General features: G+C 31.8%; 1 pseudogene; it reads right to left on the reverse strand.

Annotated features, from left to right (window-relative positions):
• LOC115985870 overlaps positions 1–24,572 on the reverse strand; it is a 68,975-nt pseudogene that overhangs the window by 38,687 nt on the left and 5,716 nt on the right.

Below are 24,572 nucleotides of genomic sequence, written 5' to 3' on the forward strand. Positions count from 1 at the left end.
TTTTTTTTTTTTTTTTTGTAATGAATCCTGTGTTTTTCATGACTTTAGTGAGTCATATTCTTAATGATTGAAATGGTTTTGTTTGATGTGGATTTTGTTCATATTGGTTTCAAAGTTTATTTCTTGGCTTATATTATAGATTGTAATATATTTATTCATCAAATTGTTTAGTTGAGTTTGTTTTCGAAATTGTTTTTAGTGTTGGACATTTTCTTGAAGCATGTTTGGTATCATATATTAAAATATTGTTAAGTTGATAATAATAATAATAATAATAATATAGTTTAATAAATGTCTGAAATGTATAGCTGTTAACAAATGTTTTAGCTATATGATTTTATTTTACAAATTCAATTTTGGTGTTGTAGTAAAATAAACAAAGATTAAATTATATATTGTACTCAATACATTTCCCGTGCATCGCACGGGTTAGCGACTAGTTGACATAGAAATCTTGATTCTACATAACTTGGGAATCTCAATTGTTGAACTACAAAAATATTCTTGAATCAAATAAAAATACAACTCACTTGCAAAATTAAATAAAAATAAATGTAAATTATTATTTCCCTGTTCTTTAGCTAGGCAGTGTTGTCTAAAGCAAGGAATAGAGAGAAATATGATTTTTCTCTATCTCCCTTGCTACAAGCATAAACGGTTTTAGGAGTTTCAACAAATGAAGAGCTCACTCCCTTGGCCATAAGTCATTGAGGTGAAGATCAAAATGTTTCAAGATTTTTTATTGGCTTCCAGTTTGGAAGTATCAAAGGTATGTGTTTTTTATCTAGCGTTGAAGATTCATGTAAAATTTTCACTTTACGCAAAAATACAAGCAGATCTTGGTTTTTATTCAGCAGTGCGTCTGTGAGTGATATGTATGAGATACATATATCATTCCAACAAATTCAACCATTTACATAGCATAGATAGATTTTCCTGCTGTTTTCTAGCGTGAAGTTGTTGGCAACTAAATTACTGCAAAGTATATAGTTTCATCGTTAGTGAAAGAGAATAGAAACCCATGTTCAAAATTCAAGAATTTGTATGATTTCTTGGGAAATAAATGGTCAAGAGTTGTAGGTTATAGGATATTGGATATTGGGAAAATAAACTATGTATATAGAAAACTTTCAAATTCCATAAACTAACAATGAAGTAAACAATAACAAACATACAGTTGTAAATTTGGTTGGTTGACCAAAGAAGGTAAACTGCTTACCACAAAGTAATTGTAAGACAAATCACTGCAAACATAATATAGCAAGGATGTTACATGGTCCATGTAATCAATGCATGTTCAGTACTAATTTACATTGCAGAAAAAAATAAAAAATAATTTCACATGTTTCGCATAAATCATAACGTCATTCTTGTCCATGTCGTTAACTACACTTGGAAATCCATATATGCATAACGTTACTAAGTAAATGAACCAGTTAGGGATTGAAATGCAACTTAGAGGCAATCAAAATTACTATTTTCTTTAAATAGTAAATTATATTTTTAGTCCTAGAAACTTGGTGTAAGTTTGATTTTGGTCCTTCAAGTCTTAAAATATTGGATTTGGTCCATGAAATTTCTAAAAGGAAATAATTTCTTCCCTTTTCTTATCAATTTAGAAGCCTTATACATACAATTAACCAAAAAGAAAAAAAAAAGCAAAAGACTTTTGAATTAAAAAAGTTATTTCTAGAAGCTCCCAAAACCAAAATTGGCTCTTGGCTGTGGAAAGGCATCTGTAGTAGTAGGGAATCATTGACCTGGCAAATGGGTTGGGTTGCAAATTTCACTGCCCAAGGACCAAGCCAACTGCCACCTGCAAAACGACCTTGAAATCACCTGCAGCCCATTTCCCAACACCCGAAAATTCACTCTCTCAAACCAACCTATATTCACAAGTAATCTCTTTGAGTTTTGGAGCTTCAAAAGAGCATGGGAGCAAAAGGAGAAAAGACATTCTGCTGGGAATGCTTTAAACAAAGCATCCTACAGCAATAGCACAAACACCAAAGTTGTAGTAGAAACCTCAGCGCCAACTTCACTCATAGAGATCCAAACATCCATATTCTCTAATTCAGCAGGTCTAAAGTGTCTCCAAATTGATTCTCGTTACTCAAACTTAGCAGCACTCTCCGAATGCCCTTTCTCTCCCTCTCTCACCAATCTCTTGTCATCTCCTTTATTTCACTTAATTTCTTCAATATTGTATTTTCCCACTTTTTATATCACTGAGGTGGCAGGGGCTAAGATACATTCACACTTGCTAGTGTAGGTCCTTGGGGCTTGACTTATTGCATGTGCCTCAAAATTGCTTCGACCAAGAGAGAAAGATGGGTTATTTGCCGCTCAGACATGTTTCTATTTATCTTAAATATTGCTACACATCCTTACATAGATGAATATATTTGTTTAATATCACCAAATATACTTGCTTCACCTTGCTTATAATAACCTAACATATTTCTTCACATTTATTTGTAAATGCATCATAGTTTAAATCATAGCTGTCAAAACATGAATCTTATTGTAAATCATTTTTTCATTTTTATGTTGTGTATCACAAGATACATAGATAGTGTAAAATTTATTTAAAAAATATATATAAATATACATATTTAAATGATATATTTATTATAAAATTAGAACATATGCAACTAATGACTACTTTAATTATCACTTAAACTAAAATACTTGACAAAACTAACTGAATAAATCAAATAAACATATATTTATAACATCTATACTCAAATTTATCAAATGTAATAGTGATAATTGACAAGTTTAAATACTTTTTTTTCCTCATCATATTCATCACAAAGAGAGAGAGAGAGAGAGAGAGAGAGAGAGAGAGAGAGAGAGAGAGAGGTTTTGGCTGGAGTTGAAGAGCAAATGGAAAAGAAAATCTAAAAGTGGGCAAATGTGTGGTCTAAAATTTTAGGAAAAAAGAGGGGGAAAAAACTCATGCTATCTTTATATTAGGCTAAAGTAGTAGTTGCCAATAATTTTATGTAAAATCAAGTAGAAAAGCATTCAGGCTTCAGTCAAAAAGCCAAGAATTTTAGTAAAAAAAGCTAATTTTAAACCATATGTTCATGTATCGTCCAATGCATTTGATTCATATGATAAAATACACACCTATGCGTCGTAAAATTCATGAACACTTTCAATACGCTCTTATGATACGAAACTTTTTTGTACATGATATGTATCGTTTATCATAGGATTTCGACAACTATGGTTTAAATTACCGACACATGAGAAAAGTATTTTATTCTCATTAATTCGATATTTCTACGGCTTATTATGATGACAGATTCTATGGATGGTATGTGTGGATAGCTATATATGGTATAATCTTGGGCATGAAGGTGAAGGAAATATTCAGAGAAGGAAACTAAGTAATTAGAGCTTCCCTGGTCTTAAGGGAAGTATCCCTTATGATGTTTGGGGGCCCTCTAGGGTTGTTTCTCTAAATGGGTGTCGTTGGTTTATTTCCTTTATTGATGATTTTTCACGAACTACATGGGTATATTTGTTAAAAGACAAAAGTGATGTGTTTACTGTCTTTCAACTATTTCACAAAATGGTTCAAACGCAATTCAGCACCTCAATAAAAACGATTCATTCGGACAAGGTGGGGGGGGGGGGGAGATATGTCTAGTACTCTTCAAAAATATTTTCATACACACGGTATTATTCATCAAACCACTTATGCTTATACCCCTCAACAAAATGGGGTTGCTGAAAGAAAAAATCTACATCTCCTAGAAGTCACACGGGCTCTTCTCCTTACTGCCAGTGTTCCAAAGTCCCACTGGGGAGATGCCTTGCTCACTGCAACTTATCTCATCAATAGAACACCATCTCGCGTCCTTGACTTCAAGAGACCACTTGAGGTACTTTTTCATCTGTACCATCCTCTACTTTTATCATCCCTCCTCGTGTCTTTGGGTGTATCTGCTTTGTCCATCTTCATGGTCAATCTAGGAGTAAATTATACCCTCGTGCCCTCAAATGTGTCTTTATAGGTTTCTCTCCTACTTAAAAGAGATATAAATGTTATCACCCTCCTTCTCGAAAACACTTTGTGTCAATGGATGTAACCTTCTTTGAGACACAAATTTTACTTCTCCTCACCTCAAACTCCTCCTCAGGGGGAGTATAATGGTGATGAGGAGTTTTCTGTGTCCTTACCTGTTCTTAGTACCTCCACTAATGTTGACTCAAAATTTGATTTCATTGATGTTGAAGTGCAAGAGGCTAATAATTAATTGTCATCCATTAATGATAAGTTGGATGAGACACTTGTGAAAGAACTAAGGGTCTATTCAAGGCGCCAGAAAAGTAAGACTACCCCTAAAGCTCCCGAGCAATCATCTTAACCCGACTCAGGTAATTTTACTCCTGTTCTCTCTATACCCACCATAAATGATATTGATCTTCCTATTGCACAATGCAAAAGAGTTAGATCATGCACTCATCATCCCACATCAAATTTTCTTTCATATCAACATATCTCACCTGTATTTCATTCTTTCCTATCTAAGTTATCTTATGTGTCTATCCCTCAAACCTTCCAGGAAGCATTAGGAGATCCAAAATGGAAAGAAGCGATGCAAGAAGAGATGAGAGAAATACATACTTGATCAAGGCATTGAAGTGGCAAGATCAAGGCATGGAATATTTCTTTCTCAACAGAAATACATACTTGATCTTCTCAAAGAAACATGAATGTTAGGGTGCAAAGCTATTGATAATCCAATAGAGCAGAATGTCAAGTTGGGAGAAGACCACAACAGCCCCTTAGTAGAAAAAGGCAGATACCAGCGACTAGTTGGCAGACTAATCTACTTATCACACACTAGACCAGATATCGCTCATGCGGTAAGTGTGGTAAGTTAGTTTATGCATTTGCTATGAGAGATACATATGAAAGCTGTTCATAGAATTCTCTGTTACTTGAAATCCTCATCAGGTAAAGGAGTACTATTTGCTTGACATGATCACTTGAAGATAGAAGCCTATACAGATGCTGATTGGGCAGGTTCAATCATAGACCGACGCTTCACCTCTGGATATTGTCTATGTGTTGGAGGTAACTTGGTTACTTTACGGAATAAGAAATAATCAGTGGTTGCAAGATCTAGTGCAAAGGCTAAGTTTAGAGCAATGGCCCATGGGATATGTGAGATATTATGGATGAAGATATTATTGAGGGAGCTTGGATATGACAGTAAGGATCCCATCAAGTTGTTTTGTGACAATAAAGCAGCAATTAATATTGCTCATAATCCAGTTATACAAGATCGAACAAAACATATTGAAATTGATAGAAACTTTGTCAAGGAGAAACTGCGTAAAGGCATCATTTGTACTCCATATGGAAGAACTGGAGATCAACTCGCAGACATCTTGACAAAGGGGGCAACAACTTATCACTTCCATAGAATTCTGGACAAGCTGGGCATGAGAGATATCTATGCCTCAGCTTGAGGGGGAGTGTTGACAGATTCTATGTATGGTAAGTGTGGAAAGCTATATATGGTATAATCTTGGGCGTGAAAGTGAAGGAAATATTCAGAGAAGGAAACTGAGTAATTAGAGATTATTTGATTTCCTATTTCTGTTATTGTATTCCTATTATAAGTTTTAGGGTTTCTCTATTTAATCAGAGTTGTACACAATAAAATAAGCAAGTAATAATACAATTATTTTATTCCTTTCTTCTCTAGTTACTAGTTTCTTTTGTTTCTTCATATTATATTATATTTTTTGCCTAGGAGAAAATGCAACGATTGTGGCCAATGAGCAATCCATTGACATGACTACTGTACTTGACTACCCTAAGAATCCAAGCCTAGCTACTAACTTATCAAAATGTGACACATGTCATGGGCATAAAAAGAACCCAAACACCATATTTCCATATCTTTGCTTTCTTTTCGGATTTTTCTTCCAAAGGAGAGAGATGGTTGAGAACCATATTATATTTATCTCCTTTTAGCAATACAATTGATGTTTATCCAAAGAGGGGGGTAAAACGAGAGGAAAAAGATGCTAATTTTTACACAACTTCATTAAGTGCACCATAATGTTGTTAAATGCAAATAATGTATCATGTACTTACACGGTGTGAAGAGAGGGGATTTTTTGTGTAGGCAAAGTGCCACTTAACTCATTATTTCCAAGAAACCTGACAGTGAAAGGCAATGGTACATTCATTGATGTATTGAGTATGTTGTGCTGAACAATTTGCAATTAAGCAAATGAGGTATATTACAACTTACAAGTAATGGACCAAACTCAAATTGAAAAGAGAGTCTGGAATTTGTCCTATAATATTGTTGAAACTCAAATCCCTAAAACCACAAAATAAACTGTTAGATGGATTGATAAAAAGGTAATGGGGAAACTATACCTTGTATGAGAGCTATTCAAAAATGTGTTACATTTTTAAATCATAAATATTCAAAGTAAAAGGTCAAAATACATAAACATTCCTCAAGGTTTGCGTCAGACGCAAATTGACTCTTTGGGCTTTCAATTCTTGCTTATAACTGTTTGAAGTTTTCTTTTTTTTTTTGAGAAATAATTACAACATGCCGCTAACCTCGCAGCTCGAAGCCTTTCCCCCCTAGACCCCCAAGCACTTTGTGCATGAGGAGGTGCCAATTTAGCTACAAGGCCTTTGGCAACTGCTTGAAGTTTTCAAATTCATGAAATTGACACTTGAGACTAATTTTTGTTTCCTCTTAGCAACAGAAAAGAATCAACAAGTTGCATCATTTGAGAATCATGTGCTTTACCAAATTTGAGAAAAATTACAAATTTATTTTATTTTATTGTTATTTGTCTTTCATTTGGAGCAAAAAAGGGGGCAAAAATGCTTACCAAATGTGAATTTTTTTTTTTTTTTAAATCACAAATTTCTTATATGTTGTTATTCGTGGTTCATTTGGTACAAATCAGTTGTTATGTATCATGTATCATTTATGGTTGCTTGATTCTTTTCCATCATTGAGATCAAACAAAAGTTAATCCAAGGGGTCAATTTCACAAATATGAACATTTTAGGGAGTTACAAGGAAAATTTGAAATCCCAGGGGGTCAATTTGCAATTGATCCAAACCCCAAGAGGTGTTTATGCATTTCAGCCAAAGTGAAATAGCACCAAATCACATATGAGGAACCCGTAATTTCCACAAAAAGTTATCATAACATGGTTCTAGATAAAATAAAATAAAATAAAATAAAATAAAATAAAATAAAAACTCGTTATCTACAAGAAGTAATGAACAACTATAATACTTATGCAACAAGAGCAAGCAATATTTAAACGAGATGTATCATCCCTACAAGAAATTAGGAACAAGAAAAAATTGAAAAAAGAGATCAAAGAAAACAGAAAGAATTTGGATCCCTCATTCAATTATAAAAAATGAGTTCTTTTTACAAGCATCAGGGAATAACCTAATGATTTTATCACTTTATGTTATCAACAGTTAGATTTTAGTGGAGGAACCTCATGAATTTCTTTCACCAGGTTGGGGTTGTCCAACCTCATAAATAACAGAGAGGTCCCCAATTCCATTGCTCTGGATTTGATTCAAATTCAACTTGATAAATTTCCAGCTCCACATTTATCTATAGAGTCACAATCAATGGATATTACTTACAGAAATGAAAGTTGTTGGTATTCTCCTATATTTGATGGAATTGAATCAAAAATGTCATTATTCCTCAGCCTTCTGCAAAACATGTAACATAATTTGTTATACCATTATCTGGAAGAGAAAAAAAGAAATATAGCTGCTCTAGTGTTGTAGTACAAGAAAATTTTAGACTTCATATCCTTAATAAATGCCAACGAAGAGCTTCCATTAGACAATCCACTAATTCTCCTACAAGGACATCACACATTAGATATTTAGATTGTTAGCTTAAGGAATCTGCATAATACAAACAAAAATGACTAAGAGATGTACAATAAATTAATTCCATATACCAGTACACTACACCTCCATCTCATATAAATGTGGGTTGTATATACTTGACTCATAAATAAAGTTACCCTTATATGAGAGGAATGTATATTATACCGAGTGCACTAAATAATCTCATAAAATTACTCACAAGTCTACCAGGGAAGTCAAACTGGAAAAATTTGAGGGAATTGGACCTTGGAAAGAGTTTCCTTCAAGCGCTCTACAAAATTGTATTAGAGTAGTTGATCATAAATTGTGCACAAACGCATTTATTTTCCTATAGAATATGCAAGTAAACTGTTGCTGAGATTTTTTTTTTTTTTGGCAATTTAACACCAAAATGCTAACAATTTTGTTAGTTAGCATGTGTTGGCAGAGCTGAGTTAATCAAATCCCATAAATTCAAAATATGTAATTGAATTATGGTTCACTTTGTGTAAGTTCCATTTTATAAAGAGGTTCCATTGTGATATATTATCAAATCAAGTGAATGTGAGATGTAGTTGTTTAGCTTTAAGAATTGCGGATGTCGATTTTAAAACACATTAATTTCTTTTCTTCTTTGGTCCTTCTGTTATCTTGTTCTTGTTTCTTTTATTTAAAATTAGTACTAAATACTAAAATTTTCTAAATCATATATGTACAGTAACGAAACTGAGCTTCATCAAACATGATTTAGAAGAAACTAAAGAGATTAAGGCTAGGAATATCATCTTACAAGCTCACAAGATTTGACCAAGTCCCTATGAAGTCTGGTATCCTGCCTGTAAGATTAGTGTCTGATGCCCACCTGAGACCAAAAGAATTATTTCCACAGACTATGCCATCACAATTCATGTTTTTATATTTATCTTTATGGAATTTTTTTTGGAAAGTTTTCAATTGAAAAAAGTAGTAGGCATCTAGTTCTTACACTATCTGAAGGTTCTGTAATTTAGCAAATGTTGAAGGGAGCTCACCACTAACTCCAGAACTATCAAAGTTACTGTCAAGGTAAACAATTTACATAATTAACTAATATTCGATACTCTCAGAAAAACACTGATATTTGATATCCTAACCTTAGCTCGTTGTAATATCTTAGAATTATTTTTTTTTAGTTTATATATTAGGATTATTTTTTAGAAAAAAGATAGTGATATATTAGCATTGCTTTTTTGTAAGTAATAACTTTAAATAGAAAAAGGAAACACTAAGTATGCAAGATTTATACTAGATGTACATCACAATTAAGCTTTAAAAGTACAGTGATCAAGAAACTTAAAAAGTTGGAGCAAGAAAGACATCCTACCGCCAACAACCAATCAAACAAAGTTCTCAGAAAATGCAATTACAGGTCTAGAGTTGTCTGCTCACCCGTCAAAAGTACTTGCATTTTTATTGCCCCCCTTCTTTCAACAAAAGAGCTCTCAATTTTGCCTCCAACTTATTTCTTTTAGAAGGGTATTTTTCTCTAATTTTACACATACCTGATCTTGTTGCCTCCTCTTCTATCAAGGAATCCCTTAATGGCCTATCATGTACAAGCATCCACACACACACTATCATACATCATGCATTCATTTCCATTTAATTTGATCATATATCTCATCTCATCACATCATGTAACACATTCCATGTCATCATACATTTTATTTCATATCATCACACATCTCATTCCATCCCATCATGTATCACATCCTATATCTCATGTGCATGTGAATGATCATGTTAGTCATGTTTTCACTTACCTCATCGCAACACCACAACACCATATGTTAGAATGCATGTTCATGTTTTTATACATGTTCATATTGAATATTGGCCGTTAATTGATCCAAGCCCATGGCTTGTGGTTTTCCCTTCAAGTAGGAGGCCTCTTGTCTTGTGGGCTGTCATCCATAGCTCCGGTCTATTTCACTTCCTGTTCACCACTAGGCCCACAAGCCATAATGAGCTTAAGTTAAATTTCAAAAAATTCATTGACCCCCATATCTTGATCTTGACAAATATTTCCTTGTACGTTTATCCTCATATCACGCACTTGACAGATATTTCCTTTTCAGTTTGCACGATCTCCACTCTAACATTTCTAAATATTAAGGTATCCTTATATGAACATGTATCCTAATGTTGGCCTAGGTGTTGCCGCCATGCCTGATTGAGATTGTCATGGTTAGTTGGTGGACACTCAACTTGCAGAGGCACCAGTGCTTCCACCACACCAAAAATAACCTGATTCACCCAGCCCCATAATCTTAGCCTCCCAGTATAATCACAAATCCCCAACTCCTTTTCACCCGACTCCATCACTGATAAATACCTACCCCACTCTTTTTTTGAATCAGGAAAACCTTGCCGTTAAGTACCTCCATGATGGTTATGTTGACCACCTTATGGCACGATTGGTGGCAAAAGAGTGGACACAAACATATGGTGTTGATAATCTGGAAACCTCCTCACCTGTGGCGTGTATCAATTTTGTTCAAATCCTACTATCTGTTGAAATTAGTTTTTCCTGGCCTTTATATCAACTTGATATAAAGAATGCCTTCCTTCAAGGAGAAATTTATGAAGAAGTGTATATAAATCATCCACTGGATATATTGTTGCTAGTAGTGATCACCTTGTATGTCACTTGCTAAAGGCCTTGTATGGCCTAAAGCAATCTTCTCATGCATGGAATGATCAGCTTAGTGCAGTTGTAGTAGGGTATGGATTCTGACACTCTACTTCTGATCGTTTTGCTAGTCCGTCACTCCACCACTAGAATTATTGTCTTGATTGTGATATGTGGATGATATTAATATCATCAGCAGTGACTCCATAGGTATTGCTGATTTAAAAAAGTTATTTGGGCAAACAGTTTCATACCAAGGTCATTGTTGCTCTCCATCATTTTCTCAAGATTGAAGTTGCTCATTATTTTCAAGGCATTATTTTGTCTCAGAAAATTTATGTTTGGTCTTCTGCTTGAGACTGGTCTGCTTAACCTATTGATAATCCTATCGACTCTACTGTTAAACTTGATGGTGAACAAGGTGATATCTATCCTAATGTCACGATACCAACAATGTGTTGGGAAGTTGAATTACCTCACCATTACTTATCTTGATATCACTTATACAATTGATGTGCTTAGACAGTATATGCATGCTCCTCATCAATCTCACAATGAAGCACAAGCCCTTGAGTTATCTAAAGAGTGCTCTAGGATGAGGATTGTCGCACAAGCCCTTACTTCTCTATCTGTGACAGTATTTAGTGATGCTAACTAAGCTAGTAGTCATTTCGATAGACAGTCCACCTATAGCTATTGTACCAGTATTGGCGGTAATCTTGTTACTTGGCACGGTAAGAATCTGAGTGTTATTTCCATTTCTAGTGCTAAAGTTGATATCAAGCTATGGCTGATACTACTTCTGAGATGTTATGGGTTCAATGTCTCCTATGCATATGCATAGCAGATACGCATAGGAGATATCGATGTTTCTACTCCTATTCATACGTATTGTGACAATCAAGCTACTATCTTTATTGCTAACAATTTGGTGTTCTATGAGCATACCAAACATATTGAGAATGATTATCACTTCATTCAACATTTATTGGTGAAGAAATAGTTTGTCTCTCTTCATTTGTTCCTTTTGATTATCTATTTGGTTATGTCCTCACAAAACCATTACCTCATGCCACTTTTCAATGATTGTCTTTCTAGCTAGGCATGTTTGATCTATATGCTCTAACTTGAGTGGGAGTGTTGGAGTTACTTTTTGTATCAGAACTTGAGTGGGAGTGTTGGAGTTACTTTTTGTATTAGCAGGTGAAGGGCTTATTAGTGTAGCCTAAACCTTTTTCTCAAATTTCTCTCTCCAATTTTCTCATTTCTTTTTATCTCTTTCAATTCTAATATCTCATATTTTCACAACTCAACTAAAGCAGTTAAAGAATTTAAAAACCAAAAGTTAAAAAGAAAATTAGAATACTAGTTAGAATCTTTTTTGAGAATATTTTATCTTAACAATTAAATTCTATCAGGCCTTTAAATTGGTCCCCAAATGCAAAATGTAAACTATAAAAGTAAGTTATCAATAAAATATCAGTATATTCTTTTCTCTTTTTTTTAAATGGATTCCACATTTCTAGTTTGTGGATTCTAGGTATTTAAGGGTCTAACCATTCACTAACACTTCTTTTTATGCCATGTAAGATGGTATTAAAGACTTGATTAGCCTAGTCTGATGGCCAAACGATAAAGCTAACAGTAACCACCCTGCTGATGACAATCAAAGGGTGTAGTCCAACGGAATTACAGTGATACTATGATAGTTCAAGATGTGGCGTTACAATCCTATGAATAGCAAGAACTAGCTACAAATACAATGAAAAAGGATGGTTAGATTGTTGTAAAACTTACAACTCTTCTAATTTCACTAAATTCCCAAGCTTAGATGGCAGAGAACCAGAGATTTTGTTTGTTGAAAGAAACCTACAAAATTAACACATAAAACAATAAATAAAATGTAAACCAATGATTTGATTTTGTTTTGCAGCAAGAATATGAAATGCAGTGTTCCAAGATAATATATATATATATATATATATATTAAGTTATAAGAAATGTAGAGAACAAAGGAATAGACTTGCATTTGGATGAGTACTAAATTCCTCTTTTTGTGAAACACTTAATCCAATATATTACTACAAAGAAATGGTAGTAGTGGAAGGCCACAGTATCTGGGAAAAACAAGGGCACCAAAATGCCATATAGATTTTGAATGAGGTTAACTTACAATGATATTAAATTCATAAGATTTCCAAGTTCCTTTGGAAGCGTACCTGATAATGCATTAAAGGCTAAAGTCCTAATTTATTAAACATCAGAGCAAAAAAAAGGGTAAGATTAACTAAAATAAGATGTACACCAAGTTCCAAGCTTTATGAATTTCAAATCAAAATTTGGATGGGCTTACAGGTATTGCATGCTAGTTAGATTGCATGCTAAGACGTAGATAGGCTACCTATCAAGTAATTTTGGGACAAATAGGAGTAAGAAATGTAGAAAACATAGCACATTTAGCAGACTATAAGAAAATGAGCCTAAGAAAATGAGCCATCCTGGAAAACTAGCATATAACATCTAGGATGAATTTCTGTTGGTCGACTAATGAACTACAGTTTCAAAGTTTAAATTCAATCCTAGCTTACATGAAAAAAAAGGTAATCTATATTAATGCAAAATGCAAGTAAATAAACATATAAAGAAGAAATCATACAGATTGAAGAGGAAAGTCAAACTCTATAGTTCTTCTGGAATTACACCAACAACATCCAAGTTAGAAACCTTCCTGACAAAAAAAAAAAACAAAACAAAAAACCAAGGCCATCAACAATTCAACCATGAAAAGAAAGATCCATATACTGAAGGTGCTCAAACTATTTTGCAGTGTAGGTTCTGTAATATTACATATACCATATTGTGGTCACTTACCAATTTTGCCAAACTATTTGAGGATTTTTAATTTTAAAACAAACAAACAAACAAAAAAGATTATGATATGAAATGATTTTGCCTCAGTTTGTTTGTGAATTTAATTTGTGGATTGCTAAAATTTTAAGCTTTGTAAAGTTGGCAGATTAAATGACTACTCAAGAATATTAGTAATTAATATCATACAAGTTCTCTACAAGTGACAAGTTTACATTTAGGGCCCATTTGAATTGAGAAGGGAGGGAGGGGGAGCGGAGAGGAATAGAGTAGAGTTGGCTGAAAATAGGCTAATTTTTGGCCAACTCTACTCTACTCTCCCTCCTTTTCCTTAATCTAATCAGACCATTAATGGTGAGTTGCCAATTAATGATCATAAAGCCTAGTGAAATTCTTTTTCAACCTGGGACATACAGTTCAAGTACAGTCCCCCTTTTTATAAAGCCTTGTGAACCATTGACAAATTCAATCTTTTTTTTTTCTTTTTTTTTAGTAACGATATATGTTAGTAAGGACGTGAGATTTCTTTTAAGAGGATACTATGACCTATATAATTTATGATAGCTCCATGACCTCTCCTTCATGATTCTAGTTTCTAGGACCAAAATTTCATGGAACAATTCAGTAAGGACACATTTAGAACACTGAATGAAAATTACAATAAATAATCAAAAAAAAAAAGTAGTCTTTATTATTAAGAATAAAAAATTTTGTAATGGATTAAATATTTTGATTGAAAAATTAGTTGTTATGGGATTTATTACCTTATACTTAAGTTTAAATCACACACGTCCGTCATAGTTGTATTCTTTGTCTTTCAATTTTGAGTGTGAGTTTAGCAAGTAAAATTTATATATATAAATATATATATATATATATATATATATAAGTAGTCTTTTCACTAGTGTGTGTTTAACCCTTTTTTTTAATGTATAAAAATTGTATTTCTATGAAAAAAATGGCATGAGAATATAAAAGAGAAACGTACAATTGGGTGATGTGGCAAGTAGAGCTATAATTAAACGAACAGTCACATTTTATAAAGGGACTCTGGTTTGGGTCATCGAAGTTGGTCGAGTTGATGGCTGCTCCGCTGCATGGCTCCCCACTTGTGTTCCATTGATCTGGTTGTGCTCAGATCCCCCATTTTTGAAATATTGAATTCAAAGCTCTCACTGCAACCAAAATCACAATTTCCGGTCATTCTAATGAGTTTGGGGAACAAAGCGACCCCACCCCACCCCCCAAATTCAAAAATTTCTTATAATAACATGCTTTTTCTTTCTTTCTTTATTATTATTATTTTTTTGGTTGTGTTTAAAAGCATAGATGTTTACTAATAAGACAAAAATATACTTTTGGAGCTTAAAATTTAAGATTGTTTTCATTTGGGTCTTTTACTTCAAAATTTTTATTTGGTCCATAATTTTTAATTCTGTTTTTATATTGACACTTCTATCCATTTATTAGTTTAGTAATACGGATTAGATGTGTGACGTGACTTAATGGACGCACACACTCAACCATCAAATCCTTAACAATTGGACGGTAGAGCAAATATGAAAGACGAAATCAAACTGAAAATAAAAAGTTTAAAACAGGTAAAGTGTTAAAATGAAAACAATCCTAAATTTTAAAGGTTGTAGGTGCGCCTCAGTCATTTAATAGTGTAGACATTTTGTATAATAGGGAGAAGAAAAGGAGGACAATCCTCTAACCATAGGACTGAGGACCCTCCTTAGCTTGTGCAGCCCGTTGGTTATACAAGGTTTATTTATAAGTAAAAAGGAAAGCTGGTTGAGGCATAAAGACAAACACTTCACGTCCTCAATGACCCAGCTCCGACCGAGTCAGACCATTACAAGCATCCATCAAAACAATCCACAATCAGATTAGAGAAGCAAAACCCAATCTCTAATTGCAACTCCAAATTACACTAACCCTTCCACAGAGGAAAATGTTGTGCTGGGTACAGAGGTAGTTGTACTAGCTGGTTTACTGGTTGCTTGCTGTGTTGGTTGATGTGTTTGGTTGAGAGAATGAAACCCAAACTTTTTTCCTTTCATTTATAAACAGAAACTGGCTGCAGGGTGACTCAAATAGTGTAGAGCTGGATTGAGGTAATACCATTTTAATGGTGATTCAACCGTTGGATAAAAAGTGTAAAAGTTAAGTCTTAAGAATCCAAAAAGTAGATGAAGTTGAAATTTGTTGTGAGTAGATTTGGAGATATTGCATGCACCTTATCCAAATCCGTGTAGAGCTATAGTTCCAAGGAAAAGAACAAAAAGTATTTGACTATATGCTCAACTATTAGTTAAAAAAAAAAAAAAAAAAAGTTTCGGATTATTATTCATGTTATATTTGCACAGTGTTTCTTAAAAAAAATATTTCTTAGTATTTTCATTAAAATTGTTTTCAAATTTTGCTCTCTTCCATTATCACATTATAAAAAATAAAGAAATCATAATTATATAAGCAAAAGACAGCACTATAATTCAACTTCCCGAAAGAGAGAGGGAGAGAGAGAGAGAGAGAGAGAGAGAGAGAGAGAGAGAGGCACAAATATGATTGCAGCACAAAAATTCAGCAGGATCTGTAGTAAAATACTTCTCTTCCTAAAATATTTAGGCTAATGCTTCTATTTTGAAACTTGATTTTAACAAAATCGAGTTCTATGTAATATTCGATATTTTCACAATCGAATTCTATGTATATTTTTAAGTAGAATTTGACATTAGTAACGTCAAGCTTCACTTAAATTTTCAAAAAAATTTAATTAGAAAAATATGCATAGAAGTCGATATTGTTAATATCAAGTTTCAACTATAACTTGATTTTATTAAAATCATGTTCCCAAAGAGTACAAATTTGGTAAAGATGGGGTGTAAAACCCCATGGTTTATAGCTAGAATATCAGTTTTGCCTAAAAAAACACAAGACATAATTGAGAAGTATTATGTTCATAACATTTTTCATAATATTTTTATAATCAATCAATATCATATACTATATAATAAAAGTTGAGTGTAGAAGCGGGGTTGCGCCAAAAGGTTTCACCAAATTGCAGAAATTTTTTAAAATTTTTAGATTTAAAAAATTATATACATTTTTCTTCTCCTATAATTTTTAAGTTAATAAAAATCTTAATTTGATTACAATCCAAACTCTTTATCTAATCCTTTTATTAATATAATTTAGAAGTTGATAAAAATTCTTATTTGATAAAAAAACTAGGTACTTATCAATTTGCCATATGTACTACTTTAATTCGTCTTATACTTTTTGATAAAAATTCTTCTTATCAATTAATTCACTTCTTTTTCCATCCACCATGGCACCAACACTACGTTTAGTAAGGCTTTTTTTTTTTTTTTTTTTTTAAGAAACAATCACACACACACACACACATAAGGGAGAGGGAAAGGGGTCCTAACACAAAAGCACACCACAACTCCACTCAAAAGTCATGGTAGCTTTTAACATCTAGTAAGTTTATATATTATTATATACACGGTTTTTCATTTATTTATTATCGATAAGTTTATATATTACTCCTATTATATACACGACTTTTCATTTATTTATTATCAATAATTTTTTATTTTGTTTTCTAATTAGTACACTATACACACCTATGTTTTTACTCCATTAGTATTTTACTAGCCTTAGGTTCCTCTTCACTTCCAAATTCTTTATTTACATACATTCTCTTTATCTTATTATTTTTAAATTAATTAAAAATCTTAATCTCATTATAATTTAAAATCTACGTTAGTTAGACTTCTTTTAAGTTGATATATCATCTATGGAGTATTTGCTTTTGGAGAAAAGAAACTCACGCCAATATATAAATCCCTGAATCCCTAGGACATAGTCTGTATACACTTCTCTTCTTTCAAGCTTCTTGCGGTTTTTAATTATAAAATTCAAACCGTTTGAAAACATGGTTGATTGAAGTTTGATTTTTTTATTTATTTTTTTTTTTTTTGGGCTTACCATTATGTTTTGATTTTGGACGATTTGCACAATTAGATCCTATCTTTGTGGTTTGTTTAAAAGCTTTTTGTTGCTTGTGTTTGCAAATATTTTATTCTGATCAAAGTTTTTGCTAAATATGCAGTTGCAGGTTAGATGAAATATTGTATTAATGCTACAGGTATGTCTTATCAATAGAAATAAATTAATTTATTATATTATATTCCTAAAAATGAATTTCTTGATTATTTCTAAATACTTTGTTAAATGATTGTTGCACCATCACATGATTATTTTATTTTTATTTCTTTGGTTAAAATCACATGATTATTTTGATACTTTGTTAAATGATTGTTGCTGTTGACCTCACATGAATAACTATAGAATTATTTAGTTTAAACTCTTCACGATTTACATATTTATTGTTAATATATCCGTACATCTCACGTTTAATTAAAAATTATATGTTCTACACTTCTACTTCTATTATATGAGAACATTTTACTTTTTAAAATTTTTGGTATGCATCAAGTGAGTAGGTCTTTTTTTTCGTATATTATTTTTTGCCAATATCATGAAAACATGCAAGTCTATAAGGACTTTCCCATTATATTTCGAATCTTAAATATTAATGTCTTGCAAATTTAGTATATGTTAGCTACGATTTATGTTGATTCATATTGGTGGGTAAAGATGCCATAATATATGGTTTATACTCTATAACCTTTTCATAGCAGGTTGGAGACTCAACTACTTCTCTCTCTCTCTCTCTCTCTCTCTCTCTCTCTATATATATATATATATATATTTGGGCATGCATAACCTTACCAAAAGGTATCACTTCCTAATTTTCATCATATCTAAATGCTAATGAAATTATTTTCAATTTGGCATCTCCTTTTATATTAGTTATATAATTATCTACCATCTTCCATTCAATTAATTTTGGAATTATATAAGATTTTTTTTAATAGAAAAACTTTACTTTAGTTTTATTATCTATTTTAATTTAATTTTTATTAAATTAATAAAATATTTTTCTTTAGTATACGCATGATTCTTAATTAAGTCGTGCATCGCACAGACATAATACCAGTATATATAAAAGTAGAGACTTCATGCGGGAGTGCATGAGGTCCTGCCATATGGCACTCTAATTTTTCATTTAGCCATTTTTACCTCTTTCCATTAAGGGTTCGTTTGGTAGACTGTAATAGGCACTGTAATGTAATAGTTATATCTATGGTTTAGCTATTTAATAGTTTGGTTATGTTTTTATTATAGGGAATAGTCATTCTTTATGAATAGCTATTCTTTAAAATGAGGAATAACTATTCATTTCTAAAGGGGTTGTAATAACTATTCCTTAATAAGTGTATTAATTTTGTAAAATTAATATAATTCCAAATAAACAAACTTTCCATATGCATATAACAAATATGAAAATTAAAAAATCATAAAAAAAAAAATAACTAATCTCTCTTTCAAATTTAAATAATATTATTTTTTAGGAAATATAATTATATGAGTAAGATATTTCCTAAAATATATCTTAAGATTGATTTAAAATACTTTCATTCCATTGTCTTCAGATTCTATTATTGTGTTGTCACCAAACAAATGAATGGTAATAATTATTACATTACAGTACATTGTATTCCTTGTAATATTTATTCTTATTCCTATGTAATTACCGTTACAGTCTACCAAACGTGCCCTAAGTCTTTTTTACTATTACCCAATAGATCATTTTAACTTATTTTTACTGTTATATAAAATATGGGCTTCTCTTGACAATTAAACCAAATGTTATTCTTTAAAAAATGGATTACCTTTTAAAAATAGACCGAACCTTATAAAAAACCCAATCCTATTTATTACCTTACATATTATGACCCAAGTCTAACCCATTTTCATGTGTAAATCAAACCCAAAACTCTTACCCACTTACAAACTCTCTTCCGCCTCCCCCAAGTATAGATGACACTTCTAGAAAATCTCATTCTCATGAAATCATATCTTCATTTTTCCTCAATTTCAATTCAATACGCTTTTGTCTATTAATAATGTTCTATGCAATTTATGCAAGCAAATTCTCTTTGTCATCAACCAGTGCAACGAAAATATATATAAATCTTGTGATTCCTGAGGTTGCTAAAATAATTGACAAGTGCATAATTCTAAAATTTATAAAAACAAAAAAAGTCTAATAAATAGCATATACTTACTATCTCACAAAATGCCATTTACATAATATTTTCTTTTAAAAAATTCAATGATAGGAATGATCAAAAATATGGTTTTGAAACCCGGACCGGACCGTACGGTTCGACTGGGAAAACCATGAACCTCTCAGTTTTGTGGTTTTTTTAGCTTCAAGAACCGCTCTATGGGAAGAAAGCAGGAACTTGTGCGAATCGTGGTTGGACCGTGCGGTTTTGAGAACCATGACTGGTTTTTGAGGTTCAGACGGTTTCTTTTTGCTTTAGCTTTTCCGGTGAATTTTGGATACACCGGTATGAAGTTATGATCAAATCTAGAAGAAATGAAAGAACACAATGAAGAACAAAGATTAGAAGGAGATTTGATAATTTTTGGAGGTGCTTAAGCTTCACTGATTCACAATCTTCAAATCTGCAGCAGAGAGGGACCGAGAGCTTTTTTGTTTTTTTGATAATCAAGAGAAGGAACTCTTTTTGATTGATAACACAAACACAGACACAAACACAAAGAGACCACTGATGAAAGAGCAAATTGTTGATTGTGGAGAAGAAACCCAACAAACAGATGTAGAAACAGAGAGCTCACAGAAGAACATAAAGGAAAAATATTGAATAATGAATAATGGTTTCAGCAGCCAAAAGTAAAGAAAGAGAAGTGGTCAAGGTAGTAGGTGGGGTAGGTGGGAGAATTTATTGGAGGTCCACGTTTTGCTTTGCTAGTGGTTGAAGTGTTTAACTTTTTATGTTTTATTTTTATTTTGAAAGAAAATTGTTGATTCTTATATTACTGGTGGCCACATTGTAGACATGCACTGCAACCCAAATATCATCCTTTTGTCTCTTAAAAAAAAATAAATAAAAAAATAAAAAAAAATAAAGAAGAGAGGTACCATGTTTACAATAGTTTTACAATATTTTCGTAATAAATTATAGGTGGTTAGTTGTTATTGGTTCAATTTTGAACCTAACGCTTAGATTACTTTTTTGCTCCAACAATAACAACCAGTAACAATCTACCACTTAAGATATGTTGTGAAAATGTTATGGACATATCATTTCTCTTAAAAAAAAATTAATGCGTTCATAATTTTATAAGTGCCATGTTGCGGTCATGCAACACAATTACACAAAAACCATTTTTTATATGTATATTTTTATTCTAATTATTATATTATTAGATATTATCACAAATTTAACTAATCAATGTAAAAAATACTAGGATTTAATATTTCTTAAAGTTATAAATTATGATATAGAAAATATATTTGAAAGATAGATCTCTTTGTTTCTATAAAGGAATAATATATCTCTATATTTAATTGCACTATTTTAGTTAATTCTTTTTAATATTTGTACTAATTTAATATAATTATTTATATTTTAAATAATTATTAAATTAATTATGACGTCATTACTGTTCTACCCTGGTTCAACCTCAGTTCGACCTTAAAAATCTTGAACCTCTCCCTTTTACGGTTCAATGAACGGTCCGGGTTTCAAAACCTTGATAAAAAACATGATCCAATACAAGAAATACCAAAAATACATACAAAACAATTTTCATATGAGGAATTTTCTTTAAAAAATATGAAGACAATAGTAGAGATAAAATGCATTGAATGGGATCCTAGGGGGCATAATTGTTAATCATTTCAAATTATACTCATCATTTACATGAAAAAAAAATACATCATATTATTTACATTAAAAAAAATAATACATATTCACTTCGAAGTTCATTGCAAGATGTGAACTGTTAGGGTATTGCAACAATTGGCAACATTGATACAACGATGGGTTGGTATTACATTTCATGCATACTTCTGGAAGGAAGGTCAAACCACAATCATCATTTTGGTGTGCAAAATGTGAAACAAAAACAAGTCTCCATATTCCAAGGTTAGAGGCACTCACATTAACTACATACTCTCCAAATATTTATAATATATTTATCTCACTATAACTGCTATATATATAATTGCAAACTACTTCAGATACAGGATTCAAATTGAAGTTTCAAATTGCAACTGATAAAACAACTTTTGTGATATTTGATTGAGATGTTGAGAAAATCCTAAATAAATTTGCAAGAGATCTTACTGAAAAACAAACTAAGGTACAATTTATTTAAATTATTAAATTATTGTAAAACTATTGATTATAATATATATTAAATTCCTTGCATACAGATTGATATTGATATTGATAGTGGAGAAGGAATCCCACATGATTTGAAGAAAATTTTAGGAAAAAAAAATGCATTTTCCTACTTCATTTGAATGAATTCAATTTAAATGATGGTTTTGAAAATTACACAATTACTTAGATTTTTTATATACCTTCAAATGACAAAAAGTTATAGGAGAAAAAAAAATACACAATCCAATATGCTATATTAATTCTTTTGCTACACTATTCCTAAATTAACAAAAAAATATAAAAACATTTACAAAAAATTGGCACATTGCTGAAATTTAATATAAGTGCAAATAACTACGAAACATCTTAGCGACAACAAATTCGCAAGTACAAACTTTGTAAGATCCAGTTAATAATCTTCCAGTGCCAATTCTTTAGTGATTAACACAAATGATGCAACAAAATGAAAAAGTGGTAAAAATTCAAAAATTGAACAAATAGGGATGGACCAAACTTCAAACGTTGAAGATGAAGAAACAGATGATGATAACTTACCCCTCAACAAACTTTGCAAGCATCGTAATACCACAATAACAAAGCATTGAAGAAGGAAAAAAAAAAAAAGATTTCGTAATGTAGCTCTTTATTACATCAATAAAATAAAGATCAATAATAGGAAATGAATTAATATGCTTTTATCAACTTTTATTATACAAAATTACTCCAAAGTTGTTTTTTATTATTGCTCATTACTTGAACTGAATAATTATAATGGATATGTGTATGCAAGTTATAATTGTTGCTTCTTATGATGAACTCATTACTTATAGATTTTTATAACAAATATGCTATAATATATGTACAACATTCTCCAAACAAAATTTACATAAAATATTATAATATTATTCGTGCATCACACGGGCAACTTACTAGTTAATATCAAATGGTAAGTTTTTACTGGTTCTAGTTTGAAAATACTATTGAAATTACTTTCTTGTATACCAATAAAAACCAATAACAAATCTAGGTAAGTTGGATTCATGGCAATTAAGCTCGACATGAGTAAGGCATTTGATAGAGTGGAATAGTCTTTCTCTGAGCAAATGTTAAGATGTATGGGTTTCAATAAAAAGTGGATTAGTCTCATGATGGTGTGTGTAAAATCTTTTACTTACGCCATCCTTGTCGGTGGTGAACCAAAAGGACTAATTATACCAACTAGAGACATTTGACAAGGGGACCCTCTCCCCCCCTTTATCTTCTTGCTTTGCTCTGAAGGCCTCCTTAGTCTTATCTCTCCGGCTGCTAGGAATGGTGATATTCGAGGTTTCTCTATTTCCTAAAGAAGCCCAAGGCTAATCTATTTATTTTTTGCAAATGATAGTCTTTTGTTATGCATGCCCACTCAAAATGAATGTCAGAAAATCATGGATATCCTTGATACCTATGAAAGCATTTTTATGACCTAAAAATCAACAAAGAAAAAACCACCTTGTTTTTTAGCAAGTCCACTAGTGATGACATGAAGTAGACTATCAACTACATTAGGTGTGCCTGAGATCTATCACTATGAAAAATACCTAGGTCTCTCCTCACTTGTGTGGACGAGGAAAGAAGGCAAGCTTCAACTTCATAAAAGAACAGATTTGAAGAAAATTACAAGGATGGGAGGAAAAACTTTTATCACAAGCAGGCAAGGAAGTATTAATCAAAGCAATAGCTCAAGCAATCCCTGCATACTCCATGAACTACTTCAAAATACCTTTGGGTCTCTACCATGAGATTGATTCTAATTAAGAAATTCCGGTGGGACCAAAGGGAGGATCGGAGAAAGATATATTTGGTCACTTGGGAGAACATGTGCAAAAGCAAATCAATAGGAGGAATAAGGTTCAAAGATCTCTCTTTATTTAATTATGACGCTCTCTTAGCAAAACAATGATTCTCTCCTCTACGGCATTCTCAACCCCAATAGCCTAGTAACAAAGCAATAAAACGACAATAATAATATCATAAAATGACTATATTGTGGTGATCATCCTTATCTCACGGTCCATGTTTTCACACACATAGGTTTTATATATATGACATTGAATTTCCTTTGGAGATATTATCAAAGACTTCAATTATATTGTTAGTTTTTTTTTTTTTTTTACAGAGTTATTCTTGTTGTCAAGTTTGTAGGCAAGACAATATTGTAACATATGTCTTAATTAAGAAACCTAGGGTGTCTTTTCTTTTATTATTAGAGATTTTTTTTTTTTTTTTAACAGAGTTATTCTTGTTGTCAATTTTGTAGGCAAGACAATATTGTAACATATGTCTTGATTAAGAAAGCTAGGCTGTCTTTTCTTTTATTAGTAGAGATGGAGTCTGTCCCTCTAGACATCCAAAATGTTTACCTACATAGTTGATTTCCAAGCAATTAAATAAAACTATGCTGAACGAATTCTCAGAAAAAAAAAATCTGAATTATTGAATCTCCCTGGTTTCTTGTCTTTCTCGTGCTAATTGACGTATAGTACGTGGTTTTTCGGATATCTATGGAGCGTACGTGCTTATCTTATTGCACAATCTTTTCTTTTCGTTTTAATATTTAATTTTTTATTAACAAATATTATTTACATTTTTCTTCTTTTTTAAACTTTGGCATATATGACTGTATTTTTAGAGAATCTTCGAGTAATATAACTGATTGGCTATGATATTCTATACTGAAACAAGTCATATGAACAAAGAGATCCCTCTCTCTCTCTCTAAAAAATAAAAAAATAAAAACCA

This window comes from Quercus lobata, chromosome 4, assembly GCF_001633185.2.
Source record: "Quercus lobata isolate SW786 chromosome 4, ValleyOak3.0 Primary Assembly, whole genome shotgun sequence".
In the NCBI taxonomy this organism is placed as follows: domain Eukaryota; kingdom Viridiplantae; phylum Streptophyta; class Magnoliopsida; order Fagales; family Fagaceae; genus Quercus; species Quercus lobata.